Source organism: Berghia stephanieae, chromosome 3, assembly GCF_034508935.2.
Source record: "Berghia stephanieae isolate SIO BIC M18660-M18661 chromosome 3, UCSD_Bste_1.3, whole genome shotgun sequence".
In the NCBI taxonomy this organism is placed as follows: Eukaryota; Metazoa; Mollusca; class Gastropoda; order Nudibranchia; family Aeolidiidae; genus Berghia; species Berghia stephanieae.
The window spans coordinates 50,694,441-50,712,505 of NC_088362.1; positions in this window are offsets into that span (position 1 = coordinate 50,694,441).

Sequence of the window (18,065 nt, forward strand, 5' to 3'; positions counted from 1 at the left end):
TTTTATTATCATATTAAATAGAATCGTGTTATCTTAATATGGAACAATGTCCCTTTAAATTATGGCCTGAAATCATAACAATTTATTGGATATTACACAATACATATTCTTAAATATAAAAGAAAAACATATCCCTGTGGGCAGCGAGGGGGGGGGGGGGGGGCGGGGGGGGGGGGATGACTGCATCGTGGAGCATTATGAAACTAGGTGAACATCCACTATAATAGGAATAGGCTTAATTGATAGTATATCGTGCATTTGTGGCCTATCGTATCAAAATGGGATTATGTCAGAATGATTTCTACCCCTGTTAACGATTTTAGAATTAAAATGAAAAAGAAGACCCAAAGAAACATGGCGAAGGACCATGGAGAAAGAATCAAAGGAAACAGGCCTGTCCAGGAATACAGCAACCGCAAAAGCAGCCGATCGCAAAATAAAATGGAGATGTCTGGTGGATGCCCGATGTGCCTCAAGGCCCGAAGAGGATTAAGTAAGTAAGTAATGATTTTAGAATTCAAATGAAAAGAATTACGACCTCACAGTATTTGAAATGGAAGAAATTGTATCTATTCTCTATCATAATGATTTAGAAATGAACCCCAAATTTCATATTTTTGTGTCTATAAATTCTTTAGTGTTCAGGTTTAATCCCATCCCGGCATATAACCGCTTGGACACGATGGGTTATATATATTGATATGAACCGTGCGCGACATTTGATTTTTGTCCTTTCGAAAATGTATTCCATGTCATTCATCAATTTGTGTTAGTGACAAAGTGTTAAACACTTGGAAAACCTGCTTCTTTTGCTAAACTAAGTGGTCTCCATGCGCTCGTCTCCAGTTGGTTCGTTTTCTCATAATTTTGAATCTTTATTTTTAAAAATCCACTTGGACAGCCAATGAAAACAACGAAATGCAAACATTCGTGGTTTTAGCCAAACATTGAATAGATAATGTTATGAGCACCTGTTTCCTCCAGTTGCGAAATGTAAGCGCGGATCTATCAGTATTGTTTCTTGCGATCATCAGACGGATTGTTGAATAACGATGGGAGACCTCTCTAAACGCTCTCTAGACACACTTTGAGGTAATCAAAACTGTAAAATTTCAGACGAGATGGGATCTTTAAATGCTGCTTGTCACATCTCTCCATCCGCCCCCAAACGTCCTTTGCCTGTTTCAGTTCGTCTTCCAAAACACGTTAAGCACCCATATCGCTATCGCGATCAAATATGACAAGGGTTTTTGTACACACTACACCTTCGTCTATTCCGAGTATAAAATCAATTTTGTATCCGAATTGTACAGGTTGCGATACTTTATAAACACCACCCACTTATTACCTATCTCAATGAGAATTTAGTGGCTTACAAAGCAAAGTTATTGTCCCCATGAAGGTTGCGTGAAATCGATAGAGTGATAGTTGTTGGAAACTGCACATTGTTCATGTTAGTTCCGTGTATCTTATTGGTTTAGTTAATTAATATCAAATTATATGAATAATGACCTTTCAGTGGGCCAGATTTTAAATGAACGGATGGATTCATTAATAAATAAATGAATGAATGAATAATTCAAATGATTAATTTAGGCAATTAAATAAAGCAAAACGGCTGGGAGGAAGCGCGGAAAAAATTGAACCCTTATATGTACTCAAGGCGCTTTACAAGAATAGTGATACCAAACATGAGGGACGATATTGCCATTGTGGGGTTAGGGGGGGGGGGGGGAGATGACGTTGTTAACAACCAGATATTTATTTTACACCTGAGTACGATGAGAAATGTGAGTAAAGAAACTTTTTCAAGGGCTCAACTTTGCGCCGCTCAAAGCGGGACCCGAACCCTGGATCTACCGGCCCGAAGGCAAACGTCATGCCATGAGACCACAAATTCGTAATTCTAAGGAGATAAAAATTGTAGTCACTATATATAGTTAATATTTTAAAAACCCAACAACCTACCATCACAAAAATTAAATAACACTTCAAAATTCTTAAAATTATGTAGTCTGGCTTTAACTTTCATTTTCAATCAGTTTTAATGACTAGAGATGCTCATGAAGTTCTTAAATTGGAGCCAAATTTCTTGTAATAATACGAAATTTTCGTAATATGGTAGGCAGGTCTGCTTTTGCCCTCATCCTTTTCCTCCTCCTCTCAGTTATCGCTCCCACTTATTCTATTCTACTGACAACTACAATGACAGAAAACTTATTGAGGATCAAAAGAATTCGGCGACATCCATCCATCCATCCATCCAACCTCCCTCCACCCTCATAATATAGCCAGTAAGGATAGGTAACTCAAGTCACAGACCACCCGCATGGCCAGAGATCCGATCGTTTTGTGTCTCATCATGCTTGAGAGAATTTGAACACAGGACGATGAAGCGCCAACCTTGTTACAGTCAAAGCTCAGATGTCGTATTATACCTAGAAATACGATCGTAATAACAATGTATTCATTTATAATACATAATGTGGCGTCGGGGATGATCATTGACGTTATCTCAAACTCAAACCTTTAAGCTCGGCGTTGCATCCTTGGGTAAGACATTGTCTTACTAGATGTGGGTGCGTAAATGAAAACCAGGCTATAGGCAGTGGCGAATATTGTAAGAGTGTCAGAGTACAAAGAAAAGGGAGCCCATTAGGCAACCTGAAATAAAAGTTTGCTTCAATACGGCTTTCAAGTGAAATAGCGAAAAAGAGAAATGCGCTATAGATCGTATGAAGTTGACGTCACTCAGATCTTTTGTTTTTTTGGGTTTTTTTTTTTTGGATTTTTGCCATCCGCATTTATGAATAATTCTCACTAAACTGTATTATCTAGACTATAAGCATTCAATGTTACACATAGTTTTTGTGTGTTCGTCCATTGTACTCCCGGATGGCAATGTCGTGAGCGTCTTAGCCAAGCCCAAACTTTCTGTACTAACCTGCATATTATCTATTCTTTTTTAAAAAAAGAAACATTGTTTTAAATTTATAGCTTTTGGTTTGTGTTTTGTTTCTGTTTGTCTGTTTTGTTGGTTTTTTTTTTGTTTTTGTTTTTTTTTTGGGGGGGGGGTTTGTTTGTTTTTTTTTGTTTTGTTTTGATTTGTTTTGTTTGCTTTTTTTTTTCATTTTGGTCTTTTTTTTTTTTTAAAGTTCTAATTAATGTGATTTCTATTTTAAAAAGGACATCTCCGATAAGTTTAATGGCAATTTGCCGTCAAAGAAAACATATCCTCATTGTCAAGTTTGAATAAATTTTCAGTTGGTTTTTTTTTTTTTTTTTAAATTATTTTTCTTTCAATTTTGAATGGGTTTGGTTATAAAAAATGTCTTCAATATGAAGTAGAAATGGATGAGAAAATCTGGTTTGTTGCTCTTTTGAGGCTCACCTCTATAGTGTAAAGGGATAAATAACAGATTTGACATGATGTGGATTGATAGGTGCAGCTATGTGATCTTGTGGTATGACACTCGCCTTCGGATTGGAAGGTCCAGGGTTCGAGGCCCGCACTCAGCGCGCTATGTGAGATCTTGGAAAAGACTCTCTCCTCACATTCTCTCACGTCTCTGTTTTTAAAAAAAAAATGTAATATCTTAACAGGTGTCGTCCTTCATTTTAGGCGTTACTGTTGGCTAGGACCCATGTAAAGCGCTTTAAGCACGCTTTAAGCGAAAATTGCGCTATATAATTGCCCAAAAATGTTTTAGATGCACAGAGAGAGAGAGAGAGAGAGAGAGAAAGAGAGAGAGAGAGAGAGAGAGAGAGAGAGAGAGAGAGAGAGAGAGAGAGAGGGGGGGGGGGGGGGGGGGTGGGGAGAAAATGGATTTGACAAACTGAATACCCTGTAACAAGGTGCTCGAAGTGAAAAAGTCATCCACTACGCACTCGCAGACATCAGTGGACGTGTGTACATAGCTATATAGTAGAAGTGGATGGTAAACAAACTACTATCTCTTATAAGCATGAATGAATCTCATTCAAACAAGCTTCACAAAACTTTAATTTTTTCGTCGAACAACCCATAGGAAAATAAATATTTATTTCATATGAGACAAATGTCTGTTAGGACCTTTATTTTAACACTCTAACAACATCCATCCCAGGCAAGTACTCATTCACAATTGAAAAAAAAAAGTTGACCTTTTATATAGCGCACTATCCACTACACGTGGTCAAAGCACTTTGCAGGGGGTCCCTGACTAACAGCAACACTTAACATGTAGGACGAAACATGACACCTGTTGGGCGATATTACTTTTTTATTCGACAGAGACGACGCTGTTAACGGCCAGGTACTCATTTTACACCTGACTACTGTGAGAGAATATGAGTAAAAAGCCTTTTCCAAGGACTCAACTATGCGCCGAGCGATGCTCGAACCGAGAACCTTCCGATCCGAAAGAGAGTGTCATACCACAAGACCACATAGCCGCATAACTAAGTTGACTTGGTGAATTCAATGCGTGCAAAGTGCTTTCTTTATCTTTGCGTTTTCTCCAATGGACAGCAACAAATTGTAACTGTATAACTAATGGGACAGAACTCGGGATAAACCAACTCCATGCGCCTTATATCTCTGAAGTACTGCTTTATTTTGTTTGGCACTGCATAAAACAATTTATCCGACATATTATTTTCTGTCGTTTAGTTAGAGATAGACTGAGATGCACATTCCTCACACCAAATCCAAGCATCAGTAACACACTGTACTGTATAGTCACCTAGAACAACTACAAAATAAAAGACGTCTAAGTTCTACGTCATGGCACAAGACCGAAGGGCTAGAGCTTAGGTTGTTGTTGGTTTGGATAAGTAAGTAAGTAAGTTAGAGATAGAACATTTTGACAAACAGCAGACTGTATAAAGCCGATAAAGATGAATAAAGAGGGAGGTGAGTGTATTAGTTGATAAAGGACCGGTGTTAGAATACACTACAAGCCTATTTATTGAGGTCGTGACTGGATAGTCTCCGGAGCTGTACCCTTACGGGTTTATGTATATTATTGATATGGTGATACGGTCCGTATGGCTATAATGGCGGTGGGTTGGTCAGGGGGATGGATGGGTGGGGGTGATAACAGTGAAAGAAGAGCTTTTAATTTTTACTGAATTGGAATAATGTCACTCTCGTCGGAGTAGAAGATATGGAAGAAGTGATGTTCAAAAAACCGGGAGAGTGAGAGACGGAAGAAGACAAAACAAAACAAACAAAAAACAAAAAACAAAACAAAAACAAACAAAAAAAAAAAAAAAAGAAGGAAAGAAAGAAAAGAACACGCATTGTTTTTATATGCAGCCCATTTTCCATACTTTCTAAATACTCTATGCGCTTTACAAAATTAAATATTTTCTCATATCAGGCCAGACAGAATCAAATTTTCTTTTCATAAAGTACTCATATCCTGTTCGACGCCCTTTTGTGTTAGCATTAGTTCAATATGTAGGCTTGTACTAGTACATTGTTAGTTACTGTATATATAGATAGGTGTTTATTCACACCTGGATCGAGTTAGGTAACATTTGAAAAGGAACTAACTCAATGATGAATCTGGTTAACTCTAAGGTTTTGCAATAATATGTTTGTCGCCAATCACTTTGATCAGTGACCACACTCATAAAACCGTCTGACACAGACTTGGTACTTGAAGAAGAAGAAGAAGAAGAAGAAGAAGAAGAAGAAGAAGAAGAAGAAGAAGAAGAAGAAGAAGAAGAAGAAGAAAAAGAAGAAGGAGAAGAGTACATCTTTTGGAAGAGAACGAGATGATTGATGTCTGCTCCGGGAATCTCGGGTTCGAGTCCCCGCACCAGTATCAATTTCTTGACAACGATGAATTCCTCTAAATTTCAGATGATTTTGTGGGATCGGCTGTGAAAGACATGACCGGAAAGTCAAAAGTCTCTTTACAAAATTGTTCCAACTAATACAATAGTCGTTTGTTTAGTAACAAGTGTTGTTCTAACCAACAACAACAACACTCTTGTATCTACTTACAAAACAAAAAAAAAAAAAAAATGTTCCAAGGAATAACAATATTTGTTTATTTATTTACAAAATTTGTTCCAACAACAATATTCTATTGTCTATTTACAAAATCCTTCAAACAAACATCAATTTTTTTTTTTTTATCATTACTATTATTAAATTTACAAAAAATGTTCAATCAAATGACAATATTTTCTCACTTATTTACAAAAAAAAAAAATTATCAGAACAAACGAGAACAATTATTTCTTTCTTTTTTCTTTTTTCTTTTCTTTGTGTGTGTGTGTGTGTGGGGGGGGGGGGGGGGGGCTTATAGATAGTTCGTCACTCAGGTCTTTGTTATTGTTTTTGCCATCCGCGTTTTATGAGTAATGCTCACTGAACTGTATTAACCTGGCTCTAAACGTTCATGGATACACACAGTTTTGTGTGTTGGTCCATAATACTTCCGGATGGCAATGTTATGAGCTTCTTAGCCAAGCGCATACTATCTATATGATCTGAAACAAAAACTGTTCCAACAAGTAGCACTATCATTTTGTGTTCCAACAACGAAACTTTCGTTTATCTACAAAATACTGTTCTATCAATCTATCTATTTATCCATCTATCAATCTACCTATCTATCTATTTGTCTATCTATCTATTTATCTATCTATCTATCTATCTATCTATCTATCTATCTATATATCTATCTCTCTATCTATCTATCTATCTAAACATCTATCTATTTATCCAGCTATCTGTCTATCTATCTATCTATAAGCTATCTATTCATCTATCGATCTATCTACCTGTCTATCTATCTGTATCTGTTATCTACCTATCTATCAACCTATTTCTCTGTCTATCTCTATCTATTTTTCTATCTATCTTTCTGTATCCACCATCTATCTATCTACCTATCTTTCTAATATTTATCTATCTATCTATCTATCTATCTATCTATCTATCTATCTATCTATCTATCTATCTATCTATCTATATGTCTATCTACCTGTATCTATCTATATCTATCCATCTATCTATAACTCTATCTATCTATCTATCTATCTATCTATCTATCTATCTATCTATCTGTCTGTCTGTCTGTCTATCTATCTGCCTATCTAGCCTTATATTTGTCTATCTATCTATCTATCTATCTATATATATATATATATATATATATATATATATATATGTCATTATCTATCTATCTATCTATCTATCTATCTATCTATCTATCTATCTATCTATCTATCTATCTATCTATCTATCTATCTATCTGTTTGTCTATCTATGTACCAATCATCCACAAATATCCATACCCTCAACCTTCAACGAATGTGACATTATTTAATTCCAATACAATCTTCAAAGTAGACAAAGTCAGACTTGTCATCGAAGAACATCACGAGGGATACTCTCCTGTCTCATTTGTTTTGTTTTTTTCATCTCATGATGTGGGCGTGGCAGGGGGCGTGTCCTAGTGGCCACCGAATGACATCAAAGATGATTGGGGAGCGGTTGACGTGACAAAATGTAAAAAAGAAGACAAAATAACAAAAGGTGGAAGGCATGCATGATAATGGCAAGAAAGGAATAATGTGGTTAGAAAGTTAAATTGAAATAGCAAGTATAGGTAGAAAGAGAGTTGATCGCAAACAGACTAACAGATAAATAAACATACAACATATAAAAAGCTTGATAATATTATTATTATTAATATATAGACATGCTAACTTGCATAAGTGCCGATTGATAAACAGACAGATAAATAGAAGAAAAAAAATGCAGATATTGATATAGAGAAAAAAAACATACAACAAAACAAACATAGTAGTATTTGAAACGAGAACGAAATTGATAGATAAACAGAGCAGCAAAGAAACAAATAGTTTGATCGACAGGAAGGCAAGTATCCAGACGAATAAAGAAATCAAAAAGAAAAATATGATGATAGATTGACAGACGGGCACCCAGATAAAAAAAAGACAGATAAACGACATGCCATTGACGTAGATTGAATATTAATTAGAAACATAATATGAGGAAAATTAAAATAATTGCAATAAAACTCTCCGTATCAAATAAACCAGCTGACAAATTATTTGTTCCGTCATTGATGTATCTCCAGTTTTCATGAAATGGTTGTCGATTGCCTTTCATGATCTTGTTTGTTTTTTTTTTGTTTTTTTTTTGTTTTTTTTTTTAATGTGGGTGGGTGAGTGAGTTTTTAGATGATAAAATGGTGACCCGTTGAGAGATAGATGAATAGTTGAATAGCTACATCGATAGATGTGTATATGGATGGATGAATGGATGGATGTATTGATAGATAGAAAGATTACTAGACAAACAGCAGATAGATTGATTTATCAAATAGATTTTAAAAAATATAAATACAATGAACTATGAGATAATAGTGCTCAACTTTGATTGGAAAAGGGTATGACTTAGAAAATGTGCCATAAATAATTTCTTGCAGTCTTCATAAAATGGGAGAAAGTAACTGTTGTTTCTCTCGTTGTTTCCTATTGTTGAGGCATTTATTTACTGTCGAGAAACATTCAGGATTTAATAGAGCTAATTTTCTGATACACATTAAAAAATTCTCGGTAGGTAAGCCTCACTGATATAATTTTTAAATATCCAAATGAGGACACAATGGGTTTTCTCAAATTTTCATTTTGTGTCGTTTTCTGACTGTCTAACAATAATATCTTTGTCATTTTCGATGAGAATATCTTCAAATTTGGTCAGAATCGTTTTTATGTTGTATTGTATTTCATGTCATAGTGGTTTTGCAGTTAACTTAAATTGAAGAGTTTTACAATTCTTTATGGATGTTTTTCTCGTTTTTCGCGCCAAATTTTAATCCAATTTGGAAAACAAAAATCGTAGACATTTTAAAGAAAACTCCAAAAGCCTACGTAACGAACTGTTCTTGTTGTAAGAATCATGTATGTAACTTTGAAAGATATTTATTTACCTGCTAGTTTTTTTTTATATATAAATGTTAGAAAATTTGGGGTTTTACGTCCATCTTAAACCTAAATGGCATGACATTTTTTTCTGATTATTTTTATTGGTGTTAATCATCAAATCAGACGTCCAACTGCCTAAAAAAATAATGATTAAATATCAAAACTAGAGTTAGATTTAAAAATATACGTCTATGACTTACTAACAGCTGTTCGCTGGCATCGTCACCGATTTTGCAGCTTCAGCGATCTTCATGATTAAAAATATTCTGTGCAGAGGAATCTCCATTCCTGTCTGTTTGATGCCATGTCTCTGATGTTGTTGAGGCCTATGGTCGATATTATAAATTGTAATAAATTGAGCTTTTAAATAGCGCGATATCCACTAAACGTGCTCAAAGCGCTTTACATGGGGTCCATGGTCAACAGCAACACTTAACATGTATGACGGGACATGCCGCCTGTTAGACGATATTACATTTTTTATCGAACAGAGACAACGCTGTTAACGGCCAGGTACCCATTTTACACCTGAGTACGGTAAGAGAATGTGAGTAAAGGGCCTTTTCCCAGGACTCAACTATGGGCCGAACGAAGCTCGAACCCAGGACCTTCCGATCCGAAAGCGAGTGTCTTCCCACAAGACCCAACAGCCGCACTAGCGGATGTTGATATTTGGCTGTCTGTTTGATGCCATGTCTCTGATGTTGTTGAGGTCTACAGTTGATATTAAGCTGAGATTGATGTTTAGATGTCTGTTTGCTGGAATGTCTCTGATGCTGTTGAGGCCTATAGATGGTATTAAGCGGAGGTTGATATTTGGTTGTCTGTTTGATTCCATGTCTATGATGTTGAAGTCTATAGTTGATATTAAACGGAGGTTGATGTTTGGCTGTATGTTTGATGCCATGTCTTTGATGTTGTTGAGGCTTATAGTTGGTATTAAGTGTAGACCTCTAGGTCTATACGTCTATGATGTTCTAAAAGCTGTTCGCTGGGATCGTCACCGACTTTGCAGCCTCGGCGACCTTCATGATTCAAAATATTCTGTGCAGAGGAATCTCCATTCCTGCCTTGTTTGATGTCATGTCTCTGATGTTGTTGAGGTCTATAGTTGATATTTAGTGGAGGTTGATTAGCTGTCTGTTTGATGTCATGTCTCTGATATTGTTGAGGTCTATAGTTGATAGTAAGCGGAAGTTGGTGTTTGGTTGTCTGTTTGATGTCATGTCTCTGATGTTGTTGAGGTCTACAGTTATTGATGTTAAGTGGAAATTGATGTTTGGCAATCTTTTGAGATTGTTGTTGAGTGTTATTGGCAATCAGATGATTGGGCTTCCTTTTTTTGTGAGGGTCCAAATTGGTGAAGTAGAATGACATAGCTTTGTTTGCTGGTGTTTCGGGATCTCTTCTCAGGATGTGTCCAAAGAGACTTCACCTGGTAATAGGGCAGCGTGGCTCAGTGGTACGGTCTTTTCTTCGTACCCGAAAAGTACCGAGATCGATCTTCCTCCGCTGCACTGTGTGGCCTTGAGAAAGTCACCTCGTCCTAGCTGAATTTGCCGCGCTGCATTGCGGCTGACGCCTGGGTTATTCCAGTCTTCACTTGGAATAGACCCTAGAGACAAATTTCCCCTTGAAATGAATAAAGGGAATTTTATTTTATTTATTTTATATTTTATAAGTCTCTAATGTTACTATTATGAGAGGTAATAAAGCTTCAATGATGTAATGACTATTTTCCAAATCCCTACAAAATTCTTACATGACGCATGACGTTAATTCGTATCTTGTTACAAAAGTCAAGCATGTTGAGCATGGTTAGTGACAAAATAGGTGACAATGGTAATCTCTGGTCTCGTTATTTTCAATTTCTTGATGTTGATGTTGCTGTTTTTTAAGAATATTTTAAAGGTATTTCTAACACTTCCGTTCAAAAAACAGTCCTTTAATGTATTGGCATAAAGTAATTTTTGGCAACAGACTTGTATTCTATCCAAGATCCTAGGATGACTAGGACGAATTTGTGACCGTCCTTTTAAATGTAACAGAAACCGGAATAAGTTCCGTTTCATCGAGTCTTTAAGGTATGAAGGACAACAATCTAGGCCAACGTAGAAGTCTAAAATTGTCAGAACTCTATGGTCTAGTGGTATGACACTCACCTTCAAATCAGAAGGTCCTGAGCTCGAGTCTAGGTCTGATTGGTGCATAATTGATTCTTTGAAAAATGCTCTTTACTCAAATTCTCTCATCGTTTTCAGGTGTAAAATGAGTACCTGGTCGTTAACAGCGTTGTCTGAGTCGGGAAAAAAAAGTTAGAATATCGCTTAACAGGCTTCATGTCTCGTCCTACATGTTAAGTCTTACTCTTGGCTGGGAACCCTTGTAGAGCACGTTTAGTGGATATTGGGCAATATAAATGCTCCAGTTTTTGAGGATTTCTTTTTTTACTATTGAATTTAAACGTCCACAAGTCCTATAAACAGTAATTGGGCCTCAATGTTATAATTTAATAATACGACTTTCCCGGCCTCATTTCACCGTCTTATCCACAAAACAAATTTGGGAATCTCCTCCATTGTTTGCTTCTCAATGTTATTCTAAATTTGGGCAAATATCCAAGGGGAGGTGACTCGGGGACAGCAAGGTTTGTTATCTGTGTCCTCGCTCGACTTATTACAACCAAAATAGTGTTTTCTTTTAGCCAAAGTGTGATCGTGAAGACACGGTGTTAAATATACATTTGGCTGTAAGGAGGTAACTCTTGTTTTCTTTGGTTTTGGTACGCTACAGAACTCCTAAATGGGAAACGGATTTAGGGACAGACCTAATCCCGATTAAAAGCGGGGGATGATAGCTCAGTTGGTAGAGCACACGCGTCAGACGCAAAGCGACCGATGTCAATTCCGGTTGCAAGTCAAAGTTATCGTCTGACCCTCCTGTCCACCCAACAGTGATTCCAGTTTGGTCTGGCGGAAAGTACTTTGTGATAGACTAGCGTCCCAACGAAAGGGTAGCAAGCAATTGTTACTGTCCGTTTCACGTTATTGAAACAGGGACAAACTCCGGCTCCACTGATATAATGTCTCTGAAGGACTACTTCATAATCATGGTTCAATGAATAAATTGTATATCCGCCATCCAAAGGATGATTGCTCTTACATCATAAAAAAAAGATGGTGACAAAAAGGATTTGAGACTGTCTATTCTTCAGAGCTGGTTCTGTAAAGTCGATTTTGCCTTTCCCCACACATGAACAGTAAGTAAAAGGCGTACTCTTAGGATGGTCATGCAATTTTTATAGTCAAAACAATGTTTGAGTAAGTCTTGAAAGCAAGGTCTAATATAAAAGCGTATAGTTTTAGTTATATTGAATTGATTATATTCATTATTTTACAACCGTAATCAAGAGATATTAAATTCTTTTGAAAATTATGTGATTACATCATTACATGGAAAAACTGCCCTCTCTCGATTGCCTTCACCCATCTTCATATATATTTTCATACTTTACAAAAGTCCGTGCATCATTTCTTTTATTTTATTTTTTTTTTATTGGTGTTATAAATTTTACATGCTCATGCGACTTGAAAATCCGTCTAATTCAATAGTATGCCCGATTAACCGAATGTCGCAATTAATAAGTCTTACCCATCGTAAATCAAATACAGAGAGCGAGTGAGTGTGTATCATTAACCACCCGTATAGTTTTCCTGTCATTTTGGTTGGATATATATATATATATAAAAAAGAAAAAGTTCAACTCTACAGGTGGCAATTGATTTTACTCCTTACGTCACTCATAGTACAGCATGTTTGAATTTTAAAAGGGTAGGATCACGAATTTTAACATCTTATTGATATGTTATTACAAAATAATAAGATTATAAAGCATACCAGAGGATGCGCAATCCTCTAATGTTATGATTGGTTTTAATTTTCCATTGCTATTTCAGTTCGAAAATTCATAACAGCTCAGTAATTAAAAGTACTGCTTTTTTTCTTTCTAATAACGCCATTTTGAACGAGAAATTTTGGACGTAAAAATAATTAGACCTAGAAGATGTATGATTTGAGTGTGTTTGTAAAGTGGAACTTTAAATGTTTGGGTCATTTCCTGAAAACAGTAACTGAAATAGACTGAGATGCTTAATCTTTGGAGCGCGTATTGAGGACAAGTTCAATTCAAACGCTGGACTCCTCCCATGACATCATTCATATCATCTCTTATCGATTCTTTTCTTCTTTTTTTTTTTACATTGATTGATTTTCAAATTGGAAGATTTTACATTTAGAATTATCATTGTGGTCAGGATATCCTTTACGCGTCAAATCTAGTTTTAGTAGAACCAGATGCATGCATGATTATATATATATATAAAAGAATCCCCCCCCCCCCCCCGCCCCCCCCCAAAAAAAAAAATAAATAAAACAAAAACGAAAAAAACCCAACCCATTGAACTGCTAAGTTTGTATTATTTTGTTTGATTTGTTTTCTTTTTTGTTTGTTTGTTTTTTGTTGTTTGTTTGATTTGTTTCTTTTTTTCCTTTTTGTTTTTTATAAAGGATATGTCTCTTAGTCTTTTAGCTATTACGTTATACCAAAATCGGGTATTCTCCAAAGCCAAAAGGAGATAAAAATGTCGGTTAAGATGGTCATAATCGATGAGACTGATGCCAACGTTTAATTTATTGTCTTGTGATATCAAAACTGAATTATTATAATGCTCTTTGATGTTTGGCGTCTTGATGCATAATCTGAAACGTCAACAGGACTTACCAGGGCAGTAGTGCCAGACTAGTATCCTGAGGCATGGGGGTCATTCTGTCGGAACTCTGCTCCATGACCCGCCGCTCTGGCTGCCCGTTAAGAAAATGATTGAAATTAAAGCTTGGGCATTACGTTTATGGTTGCCTTGAACGTCCCTCTCTACCTTTGGGAACTACGTAATAGGCTTCAACAGTCGTGACGTCACTTCCCTCGTAATGAAGCATAGTAACTTAGGAATTGGTTCTAAACTATCGGGAAAATGGCGGACGCCCTTATAAAATACTTCTCCGACGAGCATGAAAGTGTATCCAGATGAGAAAGAGATTAATTTGATCATGTTTTGACTTTTATACATTCTGATCGAATGATATATGAAAAAGTTCTAGCAAGCATGAAGAATGAAAATAACCGATTTTCTTTGTTTAGAACCAAGCTGCTCGTTTCTGGGCGGACGTGACATCAGACTATTGAATTCTATTGAAAGATGTTCAAAAGCCTGCTCCTAACGTTTGGCCAGTGATTCCACAGAGTGTTTTATCCTGTACATCATGTCTCGTCCTACATGTTAAGTGTTGCTGCTGACAAGGGACCCCTTGTATAGCGCTTCGAGCACGTTTAGTTGATATTGCGCTAATAAAAGTTCTTAAGTTTTTAAAGGGAAATTGGTCGATAATTTGCATTCATTTGTTGTCCATTTCTCAAAATTGGAGCAACATTTGCTTTCCGGCAATCATCCAAACTCCAGTATCAACCGAATTATGAAAATATTTCTGTGAGACAGAGAGATAATATGCTCTCTGCTAAATCAAGTACTCTTGACTGACTGTTGCCCGGTCCACATCCTTTTTCCCGGATCAAGGTCTTTGAGAAACTTTTGTAATGTACTCTTTTATTATACTGATGTCTTCTATCATGGGGGGTTGGTGATAATGAACATATCTTCTTCTGCCCCACATAATATATTATGTATACCGAATCGCATTGCTATACTCCTCCCATGACATCATTCATATCATCTCTTATCGATTCTTTTCTTCTTTTTTTTATCCATTGATTGATTCTGAAATTGGAAGATTTTACATTTAGAATTATCATTGTGATCAGGATATCCTTTACGCGTCAAATCTAGTTTTAGTAGAACCAGGTAATAATACCGACCAGGATCGGTATTATTTTTTTTCCAAGACGTCAGTTGGCCGTGAGACCACAATTTGTAAAGTTTGTTTTATTTTTTGTTGTTTTTTAAATTTTTTTTTATTTCAAAATAAATGTTAGATAAAGAAGCTCATATACAGAGAAATGATAAGACGTGGAACGAGATAAAAAAAAAAAAGATAGAGAAGGATGGAAACTGTTTGTCTGTGGCCTATACCCTGACCCAGGGTGAAAAAGGCAATGATGATGATGAAAGGGAAAAGGAAGACAAATAAAGGAGAAGAAAAGGGAAAGAAAGGAAATAAAGAAAAATGTCATAAAGGAACACAAATACATTATATTATGGTATACCAGCGTGTGGTCTAGTTTGAACTCATCGGTGTGTGGATCAAAATTTCCTTGTTAAAAATGAGAAGAAAAAGGGTCTAGCCAGTGAAGCAAAATATTAGCGAAGAGTGTTAGATATTGCAGAACTGTTCAACTGATCCACTCAATGCCTGTATAGTACGGATATTTTCACCTTGCAAAATATTTTTAACATCCGAGAAAAAAAATAAATTTTTTACATCGAAAATAATCCATGCCTCATGTTATCTTTTTTAATAAAATGGTTGGTCTAGATATTATATTTTTTTAAACTCTTAAATTCGATTTGACATAGCATGTGGATGTATTATAACATATCTTGTATCAATGACTTTATGTTTAGTTATTACATTGTTGTATAATGATAATATCATGGTGATGTAGTTTGTATAATGTTTCATTTGTATAATAATGTCACTGTATTATTGTTTCGCGCATTGAGCATCACCCAGTGATGAAAATGCGCGTTATAAATGTCATGTATTATTATTATTATTATTATTATTATTATTATTATTATTATTATTATTATATTATTATTATTATTATTATTATTATTATTATTATTATTATTATTATTATTATTATTATTATTATTTCGAAATAAGATTGTTAATCATTCCACTCCTCCCCCCTCCCCCAAACTACCCCCCTCCTTAACACTGTGACAACCAACCCATACCGCGTAGAGCGGACAGCATGTCAAAACAGTTGCCATGCCATCTGTACAAATTGACATATATCTATGATTACCCCCCGTGAATGTTTGACTTCATAAGACAAATTTGTACGATGGGTGGGAATGGACCAGAGGGAGGGAAATAGATCCCTGACTTGACGGCTGTTAGGAATGCTGTGTGGTCTCTCACGCCATTCAGGGTTAAGATGGGTACCATATCAATTGGAGAATGTTTGAATTCATAAGACAAATAATGTGTACAATGGTTCGGAATGGACCAAGAGAGGGATAGGGAAGGGGGGAGGGGGGTGGGGGATAGATCCCTACCTTGCTGTGCTATCGTCTATCAAATCACTTAGAAGATAAGCACCTTATAAAGCTGTGAACGTTATACGTCATGAGACAAAATGTTGTGCGATGGGGTGGATTCTAAGTCGATGGGTAAAATAATCAACAAAGTACTACTGTTGCGTGGTATCTCACACCACTCAGGTGTACGATCGGTATCATGCCAATCCAAATACAACCACTGTCAGAAGACGCAACTTCTTCTTCTTCTTCTTCTTCCTCTTCTTAAGTTTGTATTCCAGCAAGATTCTCAAATAACTTTAATGTTATCAAAAATAAGAATGCAACTTTTCTGTTAAAGTAATATTTTGTCATTGTAGGATCTAGCATAAGTAGGCTACTTCAAAATTTGTCCGATTTTATTTTTAATTTAGGTAATCTGGTAAACATTTTTAAAAAAGAACAAATAATCTGTAAGGATTAATCTGAGAATGCATAACTGGTATAAGGAGAGTTAATTCCCTTGCTATCAAAGGGAGAGCAATCATTGAACTTCGCATTCATCAGTAGTGTTGTTTTTTTTCAGTCGTTTGCAGCTTCTAGTAACACCCACCGCAAAGTTTTATGCTGCCAATAAGTGTGTGTTTGTGAATTTTTTGCCACTCCTCGACGAACGCTGCATCTCGCCTCATCACAGGTCGGAGGAGAAAATTCCATATTTGATCTTTGGGCATCAAGTCTTGGGCTTGAAGACCAATACCAGAGATTACCTTTTTGAGATATTAAAAAAAAAAAAAAATTAAAAAATTAATACATCTTATATTTGAAGGTACCGCGAGGAAAGAAAATAAAAAGAGATAAAAACGAATTATAGTGGCCTAGACAAAAATTTGTGCTTTAACAAAAATGAGAATTATATATTGCTTTTCATTTTTTGCTGGGCCAAATGCCCAATGATCGAAACAGTTACAGAGAATCAATCGCCCAACTATTTGACCTGGATATGTCTCCAAATTCTGTTTTGTGATAAAGACTGAAATTTCACCAGGGTTAATTAAGGTGTTCTACTTTTGATATCAATGGACACCCTTTGGTATCCCGTGGAAATTATGAGATGAAATGGTCAATCAAGGGGAGGGAATTGAATGTCACATTATGTTGACATTTTGTTTAATCAGTTCAACGTTGTCCCTCCCGCCAAACAGTCGCCTTTAACTCTTTAACTGGAATCATAATTTAACCCGTTGAATATCTGATTGTAATTGCAGACCTAATTGTTTTAACCCAAGGAGTCATCGTACCGAAGGAAACCTAAAAAGAATGGCTGTTACTGCCCTCTTGGTGAAAACGGTGAGATATGATATTTAGTTAAAATTGAACCTCACCGGTAAATGTTTAAATTAAGACTTTATTGACTGAAATGAATAGAATGAGAAAAGAAAGGTTGAGGGGGTAGGGGGTGGGGGATTCTAACGCTAGAGACCATATCAGATTCCATAACTCCTGGTCCTGCTCATCCAAGTCTTCATCGCCGATGCTCCTGGCCTGCCTACCTGTCGCTGGTGTCACCAGGTACACTATTAGTTGTCCGTACTCCTGTATCACGGGGGCCATTCAGGTGTCAACCAGCGACACCGACTCAGGACGGCTCTGTTTCCTTGGCCGTTCTCGTCTAATACTCCCTTTTCAAACAACATGTCGGCCCTCCGTCCCGCGAGCGAGCTGTTTGTTCAGACCTGCGCGTCGGGCATAATCATATCATTATTATAATTTTTAAACAAGCCGCAGCCGCCTTATTATTCTGCTTTAAGGGGACATCACTCCAATCTGTTTCCCTTTGTTACATATAAT